This window comes from Erythrolamprus reginae, chromosome 1, assembly GCF_031021105.1.
Source record: "Erythrolamprus reginae isolate rEryReg1 chromosome 1, rEryReg1.hap1, whole genome shotgun sequence".
Lineage (NCBI taxonomy): Eukaryota > Metazoa > Chordata > Lepidosauria > Squamata > Dipsadidae > Erythrolamprus > Erythrolamprus reginae.
Window position 1 is genome coordinate 233,656,339 of NC_091950.1, and position 20,632 is coordinate 233,676,970.

Genomic DNA, 20,632 nt, shown 5'->3' on the forward strand with positions numbered 1-20,632 from the left:
AGTTAAGAATATTTCTGGATAGTTATCACCAGCGATTCCATAGTTCCATAGGTAGAAGATACAATTTGCTTTCCATGGGCCATTTTCTACTCTCCCTCGGCTACTTGGAAACAAGAGTATGACAACTGAGCTCTGAGATACATAATCATATAGTAAGGAAAGCGTCCTATTGTCCCGTGGGATTCTGTAGACACAATGGTTGTTCGACGTGATCATCTAACTCTAAGTGGAGAATTTAACTGGTTAATTAAGGATCACATAATATTAAACTTAATTAAAGTAGGATAATTTGAACTTGGCCATGCATCCACTGAGAAATCTGGATTGTTTCATGATCCATTTATTTGTTTTCTTGGTTTTTCATGATAATCTCAGGAATTTTCTCCAAAAACAAAATTCAAACATGCCCATACTCTTTCTGTTTGGCTTCAGCATGTTGCAGGTTATTGATGATTCTTCCACAATTTTAAATCATGCTAAACTACTTCCAATATTCAGCATATAGGTTGAATAACCAAGGAAGAGATTTCAGCTTGGTTTCTCTAACTAGAAGAGATGGAGTTAATTCTCTCCCTGTCACTTTGATCTCCCATGATCAAGAAATAAACCTGCTACATCCAAATCTATTATACATGGTATTTAAGTGTATAAACTTTAGTGAGAAAATGATCAGTCACTGAATATGGGTATCAACAAAAGCTATCACTGAAAGCCTCTTTTCCTTGAAAACAGGCAGCTAAAATAATATAAATATTCCAACCCCATAACTATTACCATATCATTTACCATCTTAAAGGCTGATTCATATACCAAGAATATAATTGAAAAGGTTCCTAAGCAGTTATATGAAAACTCTATTATGAGAATATTCTGAAAAGTACTTCAAATACTTTCAAATAACAACAACAACAACACAAGAGCACATAATAGATACAAACTACAGTGGTACCTCGAGATACGAGTTTAATTCGTTCCGGACCTGGGCTCTTAAGTCGAGCAGCTCTTATCTCGAATGACTTTTCCCCATAGGAATTAATGTAAATAATTTTAATTGGTTCCAGCCCTCAAAAAACTCACAAAGTTAGTCTAAATTATGCAGAAAGACATGTTTTTAATGAAGAAATGTACATGTACATATAAATGAATAATGAAGTTTCTTTCACTTAACTTGTAAACTTTCTTAAACTTTTAAATTTACATATGTTCAACTTCTCTGCCACCCAATCCTGTAGGACAGAGGTCCCCAACCCTTTTTGCACCAGGGACCGGATTTAAGCGATCAAGAGAGGAATGGGTGAATGAATGGACGGAGGGTGGGAAGGAAGGAAGGAAAGAGGGAAGGGACAGGAACAGAGGAAGGAATCAAGGAAACTTATGAAAGGGGAGAGTAAGAGAGGAATGAGTGAAGGGAGGGAGGGAGGGAAGAAGGTGGGAAGGAGAAAGAAAAGAAGAAATAGAGGAAGGAAAGGTAAAAGAGAGAAAGAAAAAGAGCAAGAAAGAAAGAAAGAAAGAAAGAAAGAAAGAAAGAAAGGGGGAAGGGACAGGAACAGAGGAAGGAAGCAAGGAAACTTATGAAAGGGGAGAGTAAGAGAGGAATGAGTGAAGGGAGGGAGGGAGGGAAGAAGGTGGGAAGGAGAAAGAAAAGAAGAAATAGAGGAAGGGAAGGTAAAAGAGAGAAAGAAAAAGAGCAAGAAAGAAAGCTGCAAGCACCCCCCCCCGAGCCCCCCAGGCTGGCTGCAACCTTTTAAAACACGCGCGCCGCTTCGCAGCTGTCTCCTGAAGCCGAACGCGGAAGTTAGCGTTTGGCTTCAGGAGACAGCTCCTTGGCGCTTGTATCTCGAATTTGGGCTTGTAAGTAGAACAAAAATATCTCTCCCCTCCCAGCTCTTATCTCGAGTTGCTCTTAAGTAGAGCAGCTCTTATGTCGGGGTTCCACTGTAAATGTAAATTGCTCCAAACTAGACTGCAGAAAATACAATTTCAGCAATAGAGTGGTCAGTGCCTGGAACTCACTACAGAACTCTGTTGTTTTCTCCCCCATCCCAAAATCTTCAACCTTACATTATCTACAATAGACCTCTCCCCTTTTCTTAGAAGTCTGTAAGGGGTGTGCATAAGTGCACCTTCATGCCTACCATTCCTGTCCTAATGTCTTTTTATCTTTTCTATCTCTACTTTATACTTTATACTTTATACTTTATACTTACTTACTTACTTACTTACTTACTTACTTACTTACTTACTTACTTACTTACTTACTTACTTACTTAGATTTGTATGCCGCCCCTCTCCGAAGACTCGGGGCAGCTCACAACAAGATAGAACAAATCATAAATAATCCAAATAACTTTAAAATATTTAAAGATTTAAAAGAACCCCATATACTAACAGACACACACACAAGCATACCATGTATAAATTGAACATGCCCGGGGGAGGTGTTTCAATTCCCCCATGCCTGACGGCAAAGGTGGGTTTTAAGGAGTTTACGGAAGGCAGGAAGAGTAGGGGCAGTTCTAATCTCTGGGGGGAGTTGGTTCCAGAGAGCCGGTGCCGCCACAGAGAAGGCTCTTCCCCTGGGGCCCGCCAACCGATATTGTTTAGTTGACGGGGCCCGGAGAAGGCCCACTCTGTGGGACCTAATCGGTCGCTGGGATTCGTGTGGCAGGAGGCGGTCTCGGAGATATTCTGGTCCAGTGCCATGAAGGGCTTTAAAGGTCATAACCAACACTTTGAATTGTGACCGGAAATTGATCGGCAGCCAGTGCAGACTGCGGAGTGATGGTGAAACATGGCCATACCTAGGTAAGCCCATGACTGCTCTCGCAGCTGCATTCTGCACGATCTGAAGTTTCCGAACACTTTTCAAAGGTAGCCCCATGTAGAGAGCATTGCAGTAGTCGAACCTCGACGTGATGAGGGCATGAGTGACTATGAGCAATGAGTCCCGGTCCAGATAGGGCCGCAACTGGTGCACCAGGCGAACCTGGGCAAACGCCCCCCTCGCCACAGCTGAAAGATGGTTCTCTAATGTGAGCTGTGGATCGAGGAGGACGCCCAAGTTGCGGACCCTCTCTGAGGGGGTCAATAATCCCCCCCCCCCAGGGTAATGGACGGACAGATGGGATTGTCATTGGGAGGCAAAACCCACAGCCACTCCGTCTTATGTTAAACATACTACAATACAATACTATATTTGTATGACAAACAAACGAACAAATAAATAATACTTCTAAATTCAACATCTTCATAATTGTAGCCTAAGCGATACAAGATTAGGCTCTAGAATTTTCAAGACGAGTTACATGCACAGTGGTAGGTAAAACTGTCCCTTAAATCTAGCTCACCTCCTGATGCCAACATGGGCATGTCTACGTTGTTTTCTTGGCAACCATAAGGAAGGAAGTTGTCATTGTTTACTCCTAATCATTTCCAGTTTCCCAATATAGTAACTTTAAAGTATTGAATGTTCTGGTGGTTTCCCATCCAAATACTAACTAGGTAGAGACAAGTCATTCCAATTAATATAGAAGTAAATGAGACGTGGTGGCTCAGTGGCTAATACGCTGAGTTTGTCTATCAAAAGGTGGGCAGCTCAGCGGTTTAAATCCCTTGTGCCTAAGCTCCTGTTACTTGTCTCAGCTTCTGCCAACCTAGCAGTTTGAAAAATGCACGTAGTAAAATAGGGGCCACTTTTGGTGGGAAGTTAACAGCATTATTTGCGCCTTTGTTAGCTATGTTGGCCACATGACCACGGAGACGTCTTTGGACAGCACTGGCTCTTCGGCTTTGAAATGGAGATGAGCGCCACCCCCTAGAATTAGGAACAACTAGCACATACAATGTGCATGAAGGGAACCTTTACCTAAATGAGATGTAAACTTTAAAAACACAGAGAGAAGGAACATTGTCTTATCTGAACATTGCTTGCATGTATGCTGCAGGAGAGTCCAAGCATGGGTTATAAATTCATCTGATTGGCCAAGGATTGAGTTGTAATTTCTTTGGCCACACCTCTTCCTCCAGCCAAGCTCCAGTTTTTTTTAATGAAGACCCAGATCTGGAGAAGATGTCCATCTGATACATCAATCACTCCAGGAGTCTGGACCATACCAGAACCAGAGCAGGATTGGACTCTTCCGTAGTCCACATAGAAGCAACGTTCAGGTAAGACAACTTTCCTTCTCCTGTGAGCTTCTTGGAGAGTCCAAGCATGGGATACCCAAGCTAAATCGATGTTGGGTGGGAAACAGATTGGTCCAGGGTCCCCTCGGCTGATAGAACCCGTTGCAGGATTCATCCGCCAAGGCAAATATGGTGATGGCAAAGGCCTGCAAATCTCAAGGATAGAGAAATAGCCCATACCGCCCATGACAGCTGCCCTTCTGGTTGCATGTGCTGTTATGTGGTGAGGAGCAGGTCTGGCCTGACGCTCATAGTGGTGAGTGGTAGTAGCGCTTGTAGGACAATTGACAGACCCCAAGTACTTGTCCTATATTCATCGGATGTAAGACAGCTGACAGATCCTGAACTTCCTTTCAACTAAGATTGGTTTTAATATGTCTCCCAAAAGCTGGTGGCCCTTAAAGGGAGCCAAAGCTAGTCTCCATTTGGATTTGACATTGGCTTGCCACTGGCGAAGCCACAAAAGATGTCTGGAGACGATATTTAAAGCCAGGGCCCTGGAAGCAAATTTAGCGGCATTGATGGTTGCATCCGCTGAATATTCAGCTGCCGCTATTAATTATTAATGTCCTGCTGCAACCAACATCTTCAGGGCGGGCCCTGGCCTGTATCTGATGCAGCCATAAAAGAGAAGTTCTGGGGAAAAATGATGCTGCTGTGGATGATCTAATAGCTCAAGCAGCTTCCTGATGAGTCTTGCGAGGAAACAGCTCTGTCTTCCTGTCTTCAGCCTTTAGTCCCTGTGCTGTGTCGAAGTGAGGAGAGCTGATAAAGCCAAACTGGCTTGAGGAACATCTATGACTGGAAGCTGCAAACACTCCTTTAATTCCCGCTCAGTGGAATACATGCACTTACGCATGCCACTAGGGGCCATTATCGACCCTGGACATTCCCACTGTCTTGTAATTAAATCCACAAAAAAATGTGGTGAAGGAACTACCTGCTGCTGGGAAACCTGCTCTAAAAACAGAGTGGCGGAAAGGTCCTCCAACTGAAATGGATAAGTTCACCCTCCACCTCACAGAAGGCAGTGAGGAAGCCACAAGGCCTCTTTCTTCCACCCTGTGATTTCCAGTGGAGCAGGGAGACTTTGCGCCATTTGTTTCAGCAATTCTGAATGCAAGGAGAGTAAAAAGGTAGAAGGCAGATTGCACGCGCTTAGCTAGCTTACTAGCCACTAGGTGGTGGCACTTCAGTTCTAGCGGTCCTTGGAAGAAGCCGATTATCTAGGTCCTCAGCAGTCTGGATTCAGGCCCGGCTACAGCACGGAAACTGCTTTGGTCGCGTTGATGGATGATATCTGGCGGGCCCAGGACAGGGGCTTGTCCTCTGTCCTGGTGCTTCTTGACCTCTCAGCGGCTTTCGATACTATCGACCATGGTATCCTTCTGCACCGACTAGAGGGGTTGGGAGTGGGAGGCACTGTTCTTCAGTGGTTCTCCTCATACCTCTCTGGTCGGTCGCAGTCGGTGTTAGTAGGGGATCAGAGGTCGACCTCTTGGTCTCTCCCTTGTGGGGTGCCTCAGGGGTTGGTCCTCTCCCCCCTGCTATTTAATATCTACATGAAACCGCTAGGTGAGATCATCCAAGGGCATGGGGTGAGGTATCATCAATACGCCGATGATACCCAGTTATACATCTCCACCCCATGTCCAGCCAATGAAGCAGTGGAAGTGATGGGCCGGTGCCTGGAGGATGTTAGGGCCTGGATGAGTGTCAACAAGCTCAAACTCAACCCAGACAAGACGTAGTGGCTGTGGATCTTACCTCCCAAGGACAACTCCATCTGTCCATCCATTACCCTGGGGGGAGAATCACTGGCCCCCTCAGAGAAGGTTCGCAACTTGGGCGTCCTCCTCGATCCACAGCTGACATTAGAGAAACATCTTTCAGCTGTGGCGAGGGGGACGTTTGCCCAGGTTCGCCTTGTGCACCAGTTGCGACCCTACTTGGACCGGGAGTCACTGCTCACAGTCACTCATGCCCTCATCACCTCGAGGCTTGACTACTGTAACGCTCTCTACATGGGGCTACCTTTGAAAAATGTTCGGAAACTTCAGATCGTGCAGAATGCAGCTGCGAGAGCAATCATGGTTACACCAACACTCCGCAGTCTGCATTGGTTGCCGATCAGTTTCCGGTCACAATTCAAAGTGTTGGTTATGACCTATAAAGCCCTTCATGGCACCGGACCAGATTACCTCAGGGACCGCCTTCTGCTGCATGAATCCCAGCGACCAGTTAGGTCCCACAGAGTGGATCTTCTCCGGGTCCCGTCAACTAAGCAATGTCGCCTGGCGGGACCCAGGGGAAGAGCTTTCTCTGTGGCGGCCCCAGCCCTCTGGAACCAACTCCCCCCAGAGATTAGAACGGCCCCCACCCTCCTGGCCTTTCGTAAACAACTTAAAACCCACCTCTGCCACCAGGCATGGGGGAATTGAGATCCTCTTTCCCCCTAGGCCTTTACAATTCTATGCATGGTATGTATGTATGTATGTATGTATGTATGTATGTATGTATGTATGTTTGGTTTTTATATTAATTGATTTTTAATCATCAATACCAAATTACTATTGTACACTGTTTTATTGTCGCTGTTAGCCGCCCCGAGTCTCTGGAGAGGGGCGGCATACAAATCCAATAAATAAATAAATAAATAAATAAATAAATAAATAAATAAATAAATAAATAAATAAATAAATAAATAAATAAATAAATAAATAAATAAATAAATAAATAAATAAATAAATAGTACATAGGTACGTCTGAAGGCTATGGATGTATGTATGAATATATGTATCAGCAAAAATATAACATATTTTTGCTTATAGTGAAAATGAACTCTTCCCTGGTACAAAGCTGATACAGGAGGAGAGTCTGTGACTTAGAGGTTAAAGCGACTGCCTTATAGGCAGGCTGCCCAGGTTCAAATCCCAGTAAGTATATGGCTAGCTGATGAGAGCTAAATAGCTTAAAATTGATCTCCCTTCATTTTTATTATCAGCAAAAATATGTTACACATATAGAAAATTGTCATCTATAGCAACTGCATGGATGGCCCCTGGAGGGGCCGAGAGACAAAAGGAAGCAGCATGCATCCTCCCATATTTGGGTATACCAGGGTGATTCAACAGAAAAACATACATTACATTACACACATACATCTCAATTGTTTTGGATCTGGCTAATCCTTCTCTGTAATTTGGATATGGTTTTTTCTTGGATCAACAGGTTCCCATTAACTGCACATAGGGTGTAAAAAAAATCTTTGTGACTTGCTTAGGTGGTTGAAAAGTGGAACAAAACAAAATTCAAAATACACCTAGGCTGAAATTCACCAATACAGAACTAATTTATAGTCTTGCTTTCAATTATCTTCCCTACCCCCATTCTCTTTGATAAGCAGCTGTCGCACCTGTTCAATAAGCTTCCTTATTCTGATATACTTAGGTGATCATACGTTTTGCATTTTATATTCAGTGATTCTGTCTTCAGCTTCTTTATACAGATCCCCTTCTAATTAACATTATTTTTCTAAAGTAAAACTCTTTATAACTTCAACTCAGGTTTTTATAGCCACCTCAAGTATTTTCTGAATGTAATATGTGTTAGAAAAAGATCTGCCGTATATATTTTTAATTCTGGTTCATTTAAAATTTACTATATATATCCTTATATTTTAGATACTAAAACACTTAAAAGGAATTTTTGAAATATTGATCTGGAACACAGCTTCTAAAAATACATTAGGGTGTTTTGAACAACTTTCAGCTTGACATCCATTTTGACTTTAGTGGCATTTTCCAATAATTTCCCAACAAAAATATCTTGTCGCTATTAAAACTAAACAAATGCTTTTCCTTTAGTTTGTCCAAAGGCAAAATCAATATTTATAAATTGTTTATTTTTCATGGTATCAGTTTATATACATTGAGCCAGTCTGTGACATTTCTCTGCCATGTTATTGACTATTCATTTTCTTATGCACTGCAGAGAATTCTGGAAACAAATTATATGTTTCTTGTTCTGGAGTTTGATTACATTTCACATTATTGCCTTTCAAATTTATTATCTTACTTCAAGAAATCAAGAACAAACTTTCTCTTTTTTGGGGGGGGTATTAGAGTGACTAGTTTGATTGACAAAAGGATTAAGATAGATGTAATGTTTCTTGATCCCATTAAAGTGGTAAGGTTTTTCATGATAACAAGTTAGACAATACAGTAATATAATATTAAAATGTCATTAATAAATGATGTAGCATTGCCTTGGAAGACAGTACTGTACACATGAGGTCCCCCAAGGATCCATACTCATCTCAGTGCTATTTAACATCTTTACAAATGACCTAGAGAATGGAATAGAAGGTAAGGTCATCAGACTTATATATAATAATATTTTAAGGAATAAAAGCACAACTTAAAATGATCCTGACAAGTTTGCTCACTGGATGAAATGCAATTCTGTAGAGTGCTTAACTGTGACAAATAAATGGTCCTGTATCTGAATAGAAAAAACAAAACAAAACCACAGATTGAAAGGACTTGACTTGACAAGCAGTATATGTGAGAAGGATTTAGAAATTCTAGCATATCCCCACCATGAACAAGCGATGCAACAATGAAAAAAGCTAATACAGTACTGGGCTTTGTTAACAAAACTATTGGGTTCAAAACAAGGGAGCAATAAATTTATTATACGTCATTATTATGCCCAATTTTGGACACCACATTTGATGTATGGTGACTATTAAAATAATGGGGGGAGGGGGAACTACCTAAATCAGGGATGGACTCCCTCTCATTGGAAGTTTTCAAGTAAGTACAGGACACATCAAGGTTGATTTAGTGGATTCCTTCCCTGCTGTTCTGTTCGGGTCTGTGAGACCCAAAATCAAAGTTTGAGATCCTGTAAAAAATTTTCCCTGCATATCTGAAACTTGAAATTTCATGATTTTGCATCATTTCAGGGGTTCTCTCTATGAGAATTTTTTTTGGGGGGTAGGGGGCTTCTTGCTGAAAAAAAATACCCTGACCCAGCCCCAAAATTCTTCATTTGAGGTGCTTATGTTTGGTCAATTTGAAAACTTTTGTCACTTAGAAAGTAGTCTGAACATTTCTGCAAACAATGATATGAAAATTGAACTGAAAAAAATAATACTTATTGGTTTATTTTGATCATAAAAGGCGGCCCCCCTTTTTTGTGAACTTTTTTTTCAATTTATAGATAGTTTAGCCTGCAAAATGCGTTCAATTTTACTAAAGTTGGTGTGGGATTGGTAGTTTGAACATTTCTGAACATAAGAAAAATATAAATGAACTGAACAAAATGATGCTTATTGGTTTTTTAAAATTAGAAATAAGGCCTTCCCCCCTGCTGCTTGCAGCCATTTTCATTCTAGATTTTTTTTTAGGCTCCAAATCCGAAATAGCTTTAATATCTTGAGCACTGATTTACTCAATTTAACATTGCTGATCATCATAAAAATATTTTTGGAGGTGGGGGCTAACTTTTTTCTGGGCCAAATTTTACTTACACTTGTACTGTTCCGAGGTCTATTTGACCCGAAACAAAACAAATCTTTTAAGTACTTAACTTTGGTGTTTTTGAAAACTTTTTTCACTGGGAAACTAGTTTGAACATTTCTGAATGTAATGATATGAAAATTGGACTGAAAAAAATTGATGCTTATATTTTTATTTTGATCAAAAAGCCACCCCCCATTTTTTCAGCATTTTGTGTCAGTTTATTTTTTTTAGGCTACAAATCTCTAAGAATTTCCCCCCAAAAGTTTTGATATACTAAATTGAACATTCCTGAACATAAGAAAAATAGAAATGAACTGAAAAAATGATGCTTATTTGTTTATTTTGCTCACAAATGGGCCACCCCCTCGGCCTTGCTGTGTGCCATTATTTTCACTTTTTATATAGATTTGGCTAGAAATATTTGGAATATCCTTTTGAAAAGCAGGCACATGATAGCCAGACAACAGATTTTATGAAAGAAATACATTTTACTAAAAAAAAATATGTAATTTTGAAATTAACTGCATAATTTTATATAAATTGAAATAATTGAACACAGTTGGGGGGGCATTTATGAGCAAAATAAACAAATAAGCACCATTTTTTTCAGTTCAATTTTCATATCATTATGTTCAGAAATATTCAAGCTACCAATCCCACACCAACTTTAGTAAAATAGAACGCATTTTGCAGGCAAAACTATCTATAAATTGAAAAAAAATTCACAAAAATGGGGGAGCGCATTTTATGAGCAAAATAAACCAATAAGCATTAATTTTTTCATTTCAATTTTCATTTCATTTTGTGCCAAAATGTTCAAACTTGTTTCCAAGTGAAAAAAGCTTTCAAAAAGACCCAAATATAAGTACCTAAAATGAACAATTTGCGGTCCGGGTCAAATAGACCCGGGAACAGAACATTAGGGTGTGTTTTTTTTACAGAACACAAAGTTAAGTGAGTGATTCAAGCAGATGTTTTACAAGAGCCATCTACCTATACATTCTACCATTTTAAAGGAGACTTTTAATCCTTAGAACACATTGTGGCCCACCAGCAGAGCTGGCAGCAGATTTGGACAGTGATGAGGTTGGGGAGGAACATGGACCAGTCCTGGAGCCTGGGGAAGGCTGTGATGAGAACTGGGTGTTGGAGGCAGAGAGGGAGATGAGGGCATCTGGAGTCAGACATCAGCAAGGCAGAGGAACAGCTGGAGCCTATTCCCAATGTGCTCATGCGCAGAGCTGCCAGAAGACAAGAACAATTAAGAAAGCAGGATCTACCTGGGAGTAAAGCCACACATTGGAGATGATTGGCCCCTCCTACAAGCAATAAAAGAGGAGCGAATGGGATGTGGGCTTCTGCAGGAACCAATTAGTTCATTTGGTTGTTTTAAGAGTAGAAAGATATGTTTATGACTCTAATAGACTCTGTGCCAAGTTATGTCTTGCCCTGCACTTGGAAATTAGTTATCTTGGCAGTGTTCCAATTGAGATAAGGTTTGTGGTTGATATATATTCCTCTGAAAGACTGTTTGCCAAACCTTGCAGACTGTGAATGAAAGGAATTCACGGTCGTGTAAATAAAAGAGGTTTTGCTGGGACTAAGACTTTGTTTCATGCTTTCAAGCCTAGGTCAGAACAGAACAGTGTCTATCAATCCAAGAGTAGAATTTACATGCCCTGAGAGAGATAGGTTCTTCTCCCCCTTTTTCTATACCATTAAGGTTATTTTACATTTTGTCTAAGAGACAGGCTTGGTTTCTTCCTATAAAGTGTTCCCTCGATTTTCGCGAGGGATGTGTTCCGAGACGGCCCGCGAAAGTTGAATTTCCGCAAAGTAGAGATGCAGAAGTAAATACACTATTTTTGGCTATGAACAGAATCACAAGCCTTCCCTTAACACATTAAACCCCTAAATTACAATTTCCCATTCCCTTAGCAACCATTTAGATTATTACTCACGTTTATTTATTAAAGTTTATTAAAGACAAAAGTTTGGCGATGACATATGATGTCATCGGGCAGGAAAAAAATGTGGTATAGGGGAAAAAACTCACGAAGTATTTTTTAATTAATATTTTTGAAAAACCTTGGTATAGACTTTTCACGAAGTTCGAACCCGCGAAAATCGAGGGAACACTGTATTGCATAAAGGGGCAGAGGACCCCAGGACCCCACAGTGGAAATGCAGGCCATTCAATAGCACTAAATGCCGAATGTAAAACTGAACAAGTTCTGATTTGGATGTTTTCAGTATGTACAATACAAATCTGGCCGCAGCCCTACTGAGTATAAAATGCTTGCAGATACTGTCTGCCAAGAACCAATAATAAACCAACTATGATTTTAAGAACAAAACAGGCCTTCTTATTGTTTCCATATGAAGCATTTTTCTAAAAAAGATCACAAATACAATATATTCTCTAAATATACATTACAACATTAGAGCTATCTGGCAAGCTTTATGAAATGCTGTATATAAACTGCTAACAGGTCTAATAAATGTGATTCTGAATAGCCACAGAGGTTACAAAAAGCTATTAAAACTTACAAAATTCACTGTTACCCTAAATCACATAAACAATCTCTGACATCATCATCATACCCTCTCTTGTCATGTGACACTATAGTAAATTTCTGTAGCCTAATGTCATTGAGATGCACAGCATTAGAAGGCCTATTGCCCCTAAGTCACAATACAGGCCAGCTGAAGAATAATAGATTTAACAGGAAGCAGTTATTTTAACTTCTGATTTATCAAACTGAGTCTTGCACTGAACTGCTACTTGTGTTTTTCATGGGGTTAATTTGTTTATAAATATCAGTTTGTGAGCATTCAAATGCACACAAGTAGTTATAGTTATAGTTTATTAGATTTGTATGCCGCCCCTCTCCGAAGACTCGGGGCGGCTCACAGCATAACAGTAATACAATACATTACAAATCTAATAATAAAAAATTAAGTTCATTTAAAAAGGCATATAATAACATAATAAAACCCCTAACTATGCAGCCATACACGTTCAACCTAATCTATCATACAGTAAGGCCAAAAACATAATAAAAAAGGAGGAAAGATGGTAATTATCCCCACACCTGTCGACAAAAGTGGGTCTTCAGCATTTTACGGAAGATGAGGAGGGTGGGGGCTATTTGAATCTCTGGCGGGAGTTGATTCCAGAGGGCCGGGGCTGCCACAGAGAAGGCTCTTTCCCTGGGTCCCGCCAGCTGACATTGTTTGGTCGACGGGACCCAGAGAATGCCAACTCTGTGGGACCTTATCGGCCGCTGGGATTCATGCGGCAGGAGGCGGTCTCGGAGATATTCTGTAACATGGCTGAGCGGTACCATAAACCTTTCCCAAGTCGTTACCCTCATTTCTGATATAGACTTATCACAATTAATCTCTCTTGTTTTCACATGAGCAGAGGTGTCCATTTGGAACAGAGGGATGATACTTTGTTGAATGCATTCTCAACTTTAACACAATAGGAAAATAAAATGCCACAATTTGGGGCTGTAGAGCAAAGTGGAATTGAAAGCCAAGGGAAGTTCACATTTAATGCCAAATAATATACATGCTTCTGAGGTTATTAGGCAAGGTTTAACAACATTTACCTTGATCTTTTTACCTCCATAAAATACAAGAGAACTCCGAAGCAGGCACTTTAATTACTAAAATTTCATCCAACATCTGTTAGGAAACACACATTTTCACGTATCAGTTTAAAAGCAGGGAGGAACCAAAAGGAAATTATTTTTTTAGTAAGCCCATATGTGGGATGCTTTTTAAATTACCGGTACATGCCAAATTACTATTTTGTATAGCTATGTGTTATTTCAACATACTTTCTCCTACGACTGAACACGTTTGAATACTCAGATTTCAATTTATATTGATAAGTTTGAAATAACTGCAGCTTTTCAATCCAAGCTCATTCCATTATTTTCACAATTGGTTTTAAGTCAGCTGTAATGTAAACAGTGCATTCATGACAATAGTTGATAATTTGAAACTGTTATACCTGGGGCTGAATCAATAACAGCTCATCCACACATGTAAATAATTTCTCAATAGTGTAGGTCAAACAAGAAATAGTGGAATCGCTTCAGAGTACAGTGATCCCCCGCTCGTTGCGAGGGTTCCGTTCCAGGACCCCCCGCAACGAGCGGGTTTTCGCGAAGTAGCACTGCGGAAGTAAAAACACCATCTGCGCATGTGCAGATGGTGTTTTTACTCCCACAGCGCTAGCGAGGAGCCGAAGATTGGGGGCGGCGCGGCTGTTTGCCGCCGGCATGGAGGGCTTCCTAGCAGCCCCCCAAACCCGGGTTGGGGGTCCGGGGGCGCTGGCTCTCGGCGCTTTCGAGCTGAGTCCGGGAGCGAATTCGCTCCCGGACTCAGCTCAAAAGCGCCGATAGCAAGCGGCAAGGAACGGCTTGTCTCGGCGCTTTCGAGCTGAGTCCGGGAGCGAATTCGCTCCCGGACTCAGCTCAAAAGCGCCGATAGCAAGCGGCAAGGAACGGCTTGTCTCGGCGCTTTCGAGCTGAGTCCGGGAGCGAATTCGCTTCCGGACTCAGCTCAAAAGCGGCGAGAATGAACGGCGTGGGCGGGCGAAGGGCAGGCGGCAGCGAGGAGTTTCGTGGGCGGTGGGGAAACTCCTCGCTGACGCCAGCAAGAGGGGGAAGACTCAGGGAAGCCGCCCAGCGGCTGATCTCCCGGTTGCCATCTACGCATGCGTGCCCCGGGCACGCATGCGTAGATGGTATTTTGACTTCCGGGTTGAAAAATAGCAAAGTACCCTGTTCGCAATGGTTGGGGACGCAATAAACAGGGGATCACTGTATTTCCATAATCTCAACTAAGGAATCAGATTTTTATTGTGTCTGAATGTGGGAGGTGTAGAAGGCAGACTCTTCAACTTGCAAGCCTGCTTCACCTGTCAGCAGTAAAGAAAAACTTCAAAGAGGAAAGATGTATCCCGACATATGCAAATCAACTGAATATTTGTATCTTATCATACAATCAAAACTCACTGACTGGATAAATTAACTGAAATGCCTCATGCATCTCTTAGACTGTGTAGAAAACTTGCACGTTTTCCAACTCTTTAATTCCAAAAATATTTCATGAATGTTTTCCAAAACATAAAAAAAGATAGAAAACTTAGAAAATATAGAAAATTATGATCACTTGAGTTGTATGAATGCTAATTTCATTTTAAAGATTCACCTGTTCAAAACACTGTATCTTTGTATAGGACTAAGGGTCTTAGTCTGAATACATTTTATATTAATATTTATCCTATAATCCTAAAAACCATTGCTTATAAAATAAACATTAAGAATATTGACAAAATCGGTGGCATATCCATAAAAACAGCAAGGTCTTTTTTATATATCAATTATCATTATAAATTCCTTATCAGAATATATTTATGCTACTGAATTATATCTTGAGGTCCACATGTTGATCAATGAGATATAACCCATCACTCTGAACTGTGTTTGAATATTAATGTATGCATGTATTCAAAATAATAGCAAATGTTTCATTTCCCTATTAAGAAAAATAACACAACACTTTACTACTTACTTCACAAGCACTTTAATTTAGTGTTCTTTTCCACTCCCACCCTCCAAAAGCAAGAAGAAAATTCATAAAAGTGATCAAACCATTACTATTACGGTACTTTAAAATGCTTGGATTATCTGAACCCCATCTAATGCAGTCTTCCCAATCCGTTTCTCCCCATATGTCTTGAAATTGTGATTTCTAGGATTCCATCGCTCTGGCCAGGAAAGGTATAGAAAGCAACGGAATACAGTTAAGTCTTAGCTTGCATGTATCAAGATGTCAGGGAAAATAGGTGAAGTTTACTCTGTAAGTAATTCACAAATTCAGTGCACCAGTTCAGAAGATATATTGTGACATGGGTATTGAGATTGAATGTAGAAGGCAACTTATCAAATTAAATATAAGACAGTGAATCAAAAGAAAGTTTGTGAGCTTTCTTCCCTTATAGATATTACTTATCAGCATTTAATGTTACTTGACACATCAATACTTCGTTAGCATTTCTGGTTTGGGAGATATTTGTGCATTTAGAAACTGTGGAATAGGCATATTAGAAACCAACAAGGTGAGGTCCTAGTGTTCCTCAAAACAGAGTAATTACTATGCTGGTCTGGTCATTGACCAAAATAAAGAAATGTACTGTATGTAAACATTATGGTTTCAAGTACCAGGCAACTAGTGCTATTTTTAGTGTTGGGAAACACAAATGATCTAGCGTGGGCATATATGCATTTCCAGGATAAAATGATTGGCTTTTGTTTTTCAACATGCAGTTGTGAAGGGGCAGAAATCAGAGAATTCAAGGGCAACAGTATATATATATATGGTTTTAATTAGTTAGGCAAGCTAAATATTGTAAAATAAAGACAACCAATTAAACATATCAAGAAGAGTCTAGATATTGCTGGTGAGACATAAGCTGATGTTATATAGTGAGCCTATAAGACTGATTAAAAAAAAGAGAGAATTCCCTCCAGTCAAGATGAACAATGTGTAGGTTTCATAGCAAAAATAAGAAATGGATTGCACATATCTTTTCCTGGATGTGTTTTCAACTTCTCATTCTAGTCCAAAGCCTTTGAACTTTTTGGTGATCTTCCATTCAACCCTAACCAGGCCTGATCTTGTTTAACTCTTGATTTTAAAGCGGCCCAGACACGACTGTCTGACTGGGACATCACTGGTTATATAATATAATTCACCTTTTAACTCCTCAAGCAATATGCATAACTATGATAAATAGTTTATCAAAGAATAAAACAAGTTTCAAATAAAGCAAAGGTAAATTTGTCAAATGTTTCTGAATGTTGCTCCTTTCTTTTTCTTTTCCTTATTTGATATTGAATGAATCATCCAAAAGCTGCATTAAAAAAAATCAATATTGAAAGCCATTTAGACTTTGTTACAGCATTTTTTGTGGGTCTCGTAATACTGCATTAAGTGGACAATTTATGAAGTCAAACTGGCAACTAAAATTTTGGCATATTAACTGGATACAGGGCTGTAGACTTTATCTTTAATAAAATGAAACTATTAACACTTATAATACAGAAGGAGCCATGGTGGCGCAGTGGTTAAAATGCAATATTGCAGACAAAGTATACCCACTGCTGGGAGTTCAGTTCCGATGGGGCTCAAGGTTGACTCAGTCTTCCATGCTACTAAAATGAAGAGCCAGATTGTTGGGGGCAATATGCTGACTCTGTAAACTGCTTAGAGAGGCCTGTAAAGTATAGTGAAGAGGTATGTGAGTCTAAGTTCTATTGTTATTGTACAGTAAAAAAAATTTAAGTAGAGAATTAAAAACACATGATCAACATAAGCAGATGTTATGAATTAACATAGGGCTGTATTTACTTGCATGATAATATTGTGATAAATATGCATACTTTTGCTTAGGAAACATCTTTAGACAGAGCTGATCTATATTTTTGACAAGATAGTCCACAAACCATATAGAAGAGTTTGAAGATTTACTGCCAAAATAATTTTATATGCATTACAAACCTACAACAGAATCAGTATTATAATTCTTGCACACTTTGCTTTATATGTAGATTGGGGGAAAACAACAGGAAGTGATATTTGTTTTAGCACAGCAACCTGAATAACATTAATATCTTCTTATGCATATTGCTAATCTAGTGTGTGGGATCTTCTGCAAGGTTTGGCATACAATGAAGAAGTCCTATGTTTACACAATACTATAAAACTTTGTCAATTTTATCAATTGTTTTGATGGCATTTATTTATACAATTTATATGGCTGCCCCATTCATGAAATGTAATTCACTATAGCTAACACAGGAATCAAAACAAAACTAATGCTCATTTTTCTTTTTGCCCAAGATTTCTGTAGCTGAAACAAATTCCTAGAAATATAATCCCATGGTATATCCAGCTTTGATCAATCAAATGGAACACATTTCCTTATTTATATAACTAACATCAGTACATGGTTTACAAGAGAATCCTGCATCATATGATCTACACTCTTAAATAGCCTGCCTATATTGCAACTAGTTTCAACCTCACTGAGCTTAAAATGCTAGTGTTTCACAACAAATACTCTAATCCAAACATGTTTCCCTGCGCAGGATCCAGCCTAGTTTCTAGTTACTTAGGACCAATGAACACAATCAGAACTCTTGTAAACTTAAGCCAAAACATGAAAGGGAGAAGATATAGAATTATGTTATCCATGCTAGGCTTCCAGTGATAAGGTGTATTATAAGAAATTCTTATTAAAAAGGGTAGGTCCTGCTGCTAAGCAGTATCAGTGTATTGTCTATCCTTGCCTTAAAGGTACAGTATTCCTTTTTCAGTCTCAATTGAAAAGCCAGGCACAGTAATAGCAAAAAAAACCCCACAGAAATTTCTAATGTGTTTAAATGTGTTTTTATGGCCTTCACTTAAGAAGATAAAGTATTCAGATACCTTGAAATACCAAATTAATTGCAGAATCAAATTTACTAACAGACTGATTTCAAAAGTCACTAAGGAACCCCAAAGAAAACATGTTACTTCTGCTATAATTTGCCAAAACAATTGAAGTAACAAGCAGATTTAAATTGTCAATATTTTCTTCATATTCCTTAATTTAAAATATTAGGGGCTACTTAAAAGCTGCATTACTTTAAACATTACTTTTAAAATAAAACAAATTTCAGAGAAATATTTTTAGCATTAGCTTTGAAGTGAGCAGAAAAATATTAATATGAAATGAGATTATGACATCTCAGGTATCCATAAATTACAACGTGATCTTTGGAGAGAGCAAGTCAGCCCAAATGTAACATATACCAGATACAAAGCAAGACTTAAAGCAGCAGTACATAATACATTATGTCTATGTTTATGAGATGCAAATTAAAGTCAGAGAAACAGGTTTCTTGCTCCTTCCTTCCTGTAGAAATTCAACATAAATATTAAGCTAAACCTATTACTGTATAACTCAGAAAATTGTTGGTAGGGAACTGAGAAAATTACTACAGTGTCACAAAGACTGCAAAAAGTAACCAGCAGCCAAAGACAAAACAGGCTGTCTGTAAACAATACACTTCATTGGAAAGTACATGATTACATGCATCTACTGGTGAAAATACACTATGCTTTACAATGAGTAACTGCAGATTTAAAAAACCAAACAATACAAAATTAAGAGCCAAATTAGCAGCTACCATCCTCAAAGGTACCCTTTCTTAAGGAAAAGTGTGGTCTCTTCGGAGGCCGAAATGATTTAATATTGAAAGTTTTTTAAAAAATCCACCCTCAACCTCATCTTCCATGGGGGGGAAAAGGCAGAAAAAACTAATAATTACTAATATTCCCTGCAGTAATTTAGCCATTTCAAGCTAAAGGCTTTTGAGGAAAATCAGTTAAATTTTTTAAAAAAGGAAAGATTTCTTATCAACCCATCGGATTAGGAATATTCTACAGAATATAAATGGCAGTGAAAATTAAAAAATCCTAAAACAAAGGACAAAGATCACGTTATCGGGGGGAAAATGTATTTCTTTGAATGGTTAAAAAAAAAAAGGACGGTGGAAAAGATTAAACCAGCATAGCGAAGAAATCAAGCTGTTGTTACCCATCAGCACAAAGGAGTCGGATTCCTTTGTTTTACCCCTGTTAGCATCAGTTAGCGGCCTGCTCGCTTACCTCGGGCAAATTAGGAAACGTATTTCAGAGTTTCAAAGCAGCACGTATCTTTCGTGACCTTTCACACGCCGCTAAGACACACACACCCAGACACACAAAGACAATTTCCCAGCCGAAAAGCTCCTCTGACAATGCCTTCCCAGCTCACATACACACCAGGGTTTTGGGTGGTGGTGGTTGTGTTGTTGTTTTGGCTAAAGGAAGATGAAGACAGGATGTGGAAATATTCACTTCAAGACGCCTGAGCAATATCCTTTTTTTTTTTTGGAGCAAGAGGACAAAGAACATGCAAACGCAAAGCCTACACAGAAACACGGGAGGCTAAAAACAAACGTGTGAGTGTGTATGTGTTGGGGGGGGGGGCTTGGACAAGGAAGGAGAAAACGGCGGCGGGGGAAGGCAATTCTTCCTGCTCTAAATTTTCCTCTCGCTCCCCCCCCCAAGCTATTCCCCCCCTCCCCGGTCAAACCAATACAGTCTTACCTTGTACGGACCGAGAGCCGGGATAGTGACCCGATATGAACTAGTGGCGTCCCTCTGTACTGAGCTCTCCTCTGCTAACACCCAGGTAGACAAGACCCCGCCGCTGCTCCCCGCAGAACGGCAGGGGTGGGGGAGGAAAATAAAAGGCTGTAATAAATCAATCACCTCCAGGGGGAAAAAAACAACCCTCACCCAAAAGGCGGGCAAGGCAAGGCAAGGCAGGGCGGCAGAGCCAATTCTGCAGCGGAGCTTTCAAGTCAATCCTGGCCAGGGGCTCACGCCAAAGCGGCCGCCGCGCGCCTGCAAACCCGGGAAGGGGATTGGTGGGGGGTAGGGGTGGGCGAGCGCGCGCCAGGGGAACAAAGTAGCTCGCCTCCTTTGTGGCTGGGAACGAGGCGGAAGGAGGATAATTCCCCGATCAACCAAACCTCGAGTCTAGAACTAGCCCTCTGGGTCAGCGGTAGCTCCGCCACACATATACATAAAAGGGGGCGGGGTTATGGTGACCTCATAAAAACGCACCGCCCTCTGAAGGAGTCTGGGAACTGTAGTTCTTTGGGGCTGGATAGACGCGTCCAGCGTGAACCGCGGCAGGTGCCTTTAAACGTGAATTTAGCCACTAGAATAGAATAGAATAGAATAGAATTCTTTATTGGCCAAGTGTGTGCCAAATAGTAGTAGTAGTAGTAGTAGTAGTAGTA

At 40.1% G+C, this 20,632-nt stretch overlaps 1 protein-coding gene across 1 annotated transcript in view; it reads right to left on the reverse strand.

The window, feature by feature from the left end:
• PELI1 (pellino E3 ubiquitin protein ligase 1) overlaps window positions 1-20,382 on the reverse strand; it is a 77,354-nt gene extending 56,972 nt beyond the window's left edge. Inside the window, 1 exon segment of the mRNA XM_070732549.1 lies at window positions 19,932-20,382. The gene's annotated coding sequence lies outside the window, so the exon portion shown is untranslated.
• Between the last annotated feature and the right edge of the window lie 250 nt (window positions 20,383-20,632).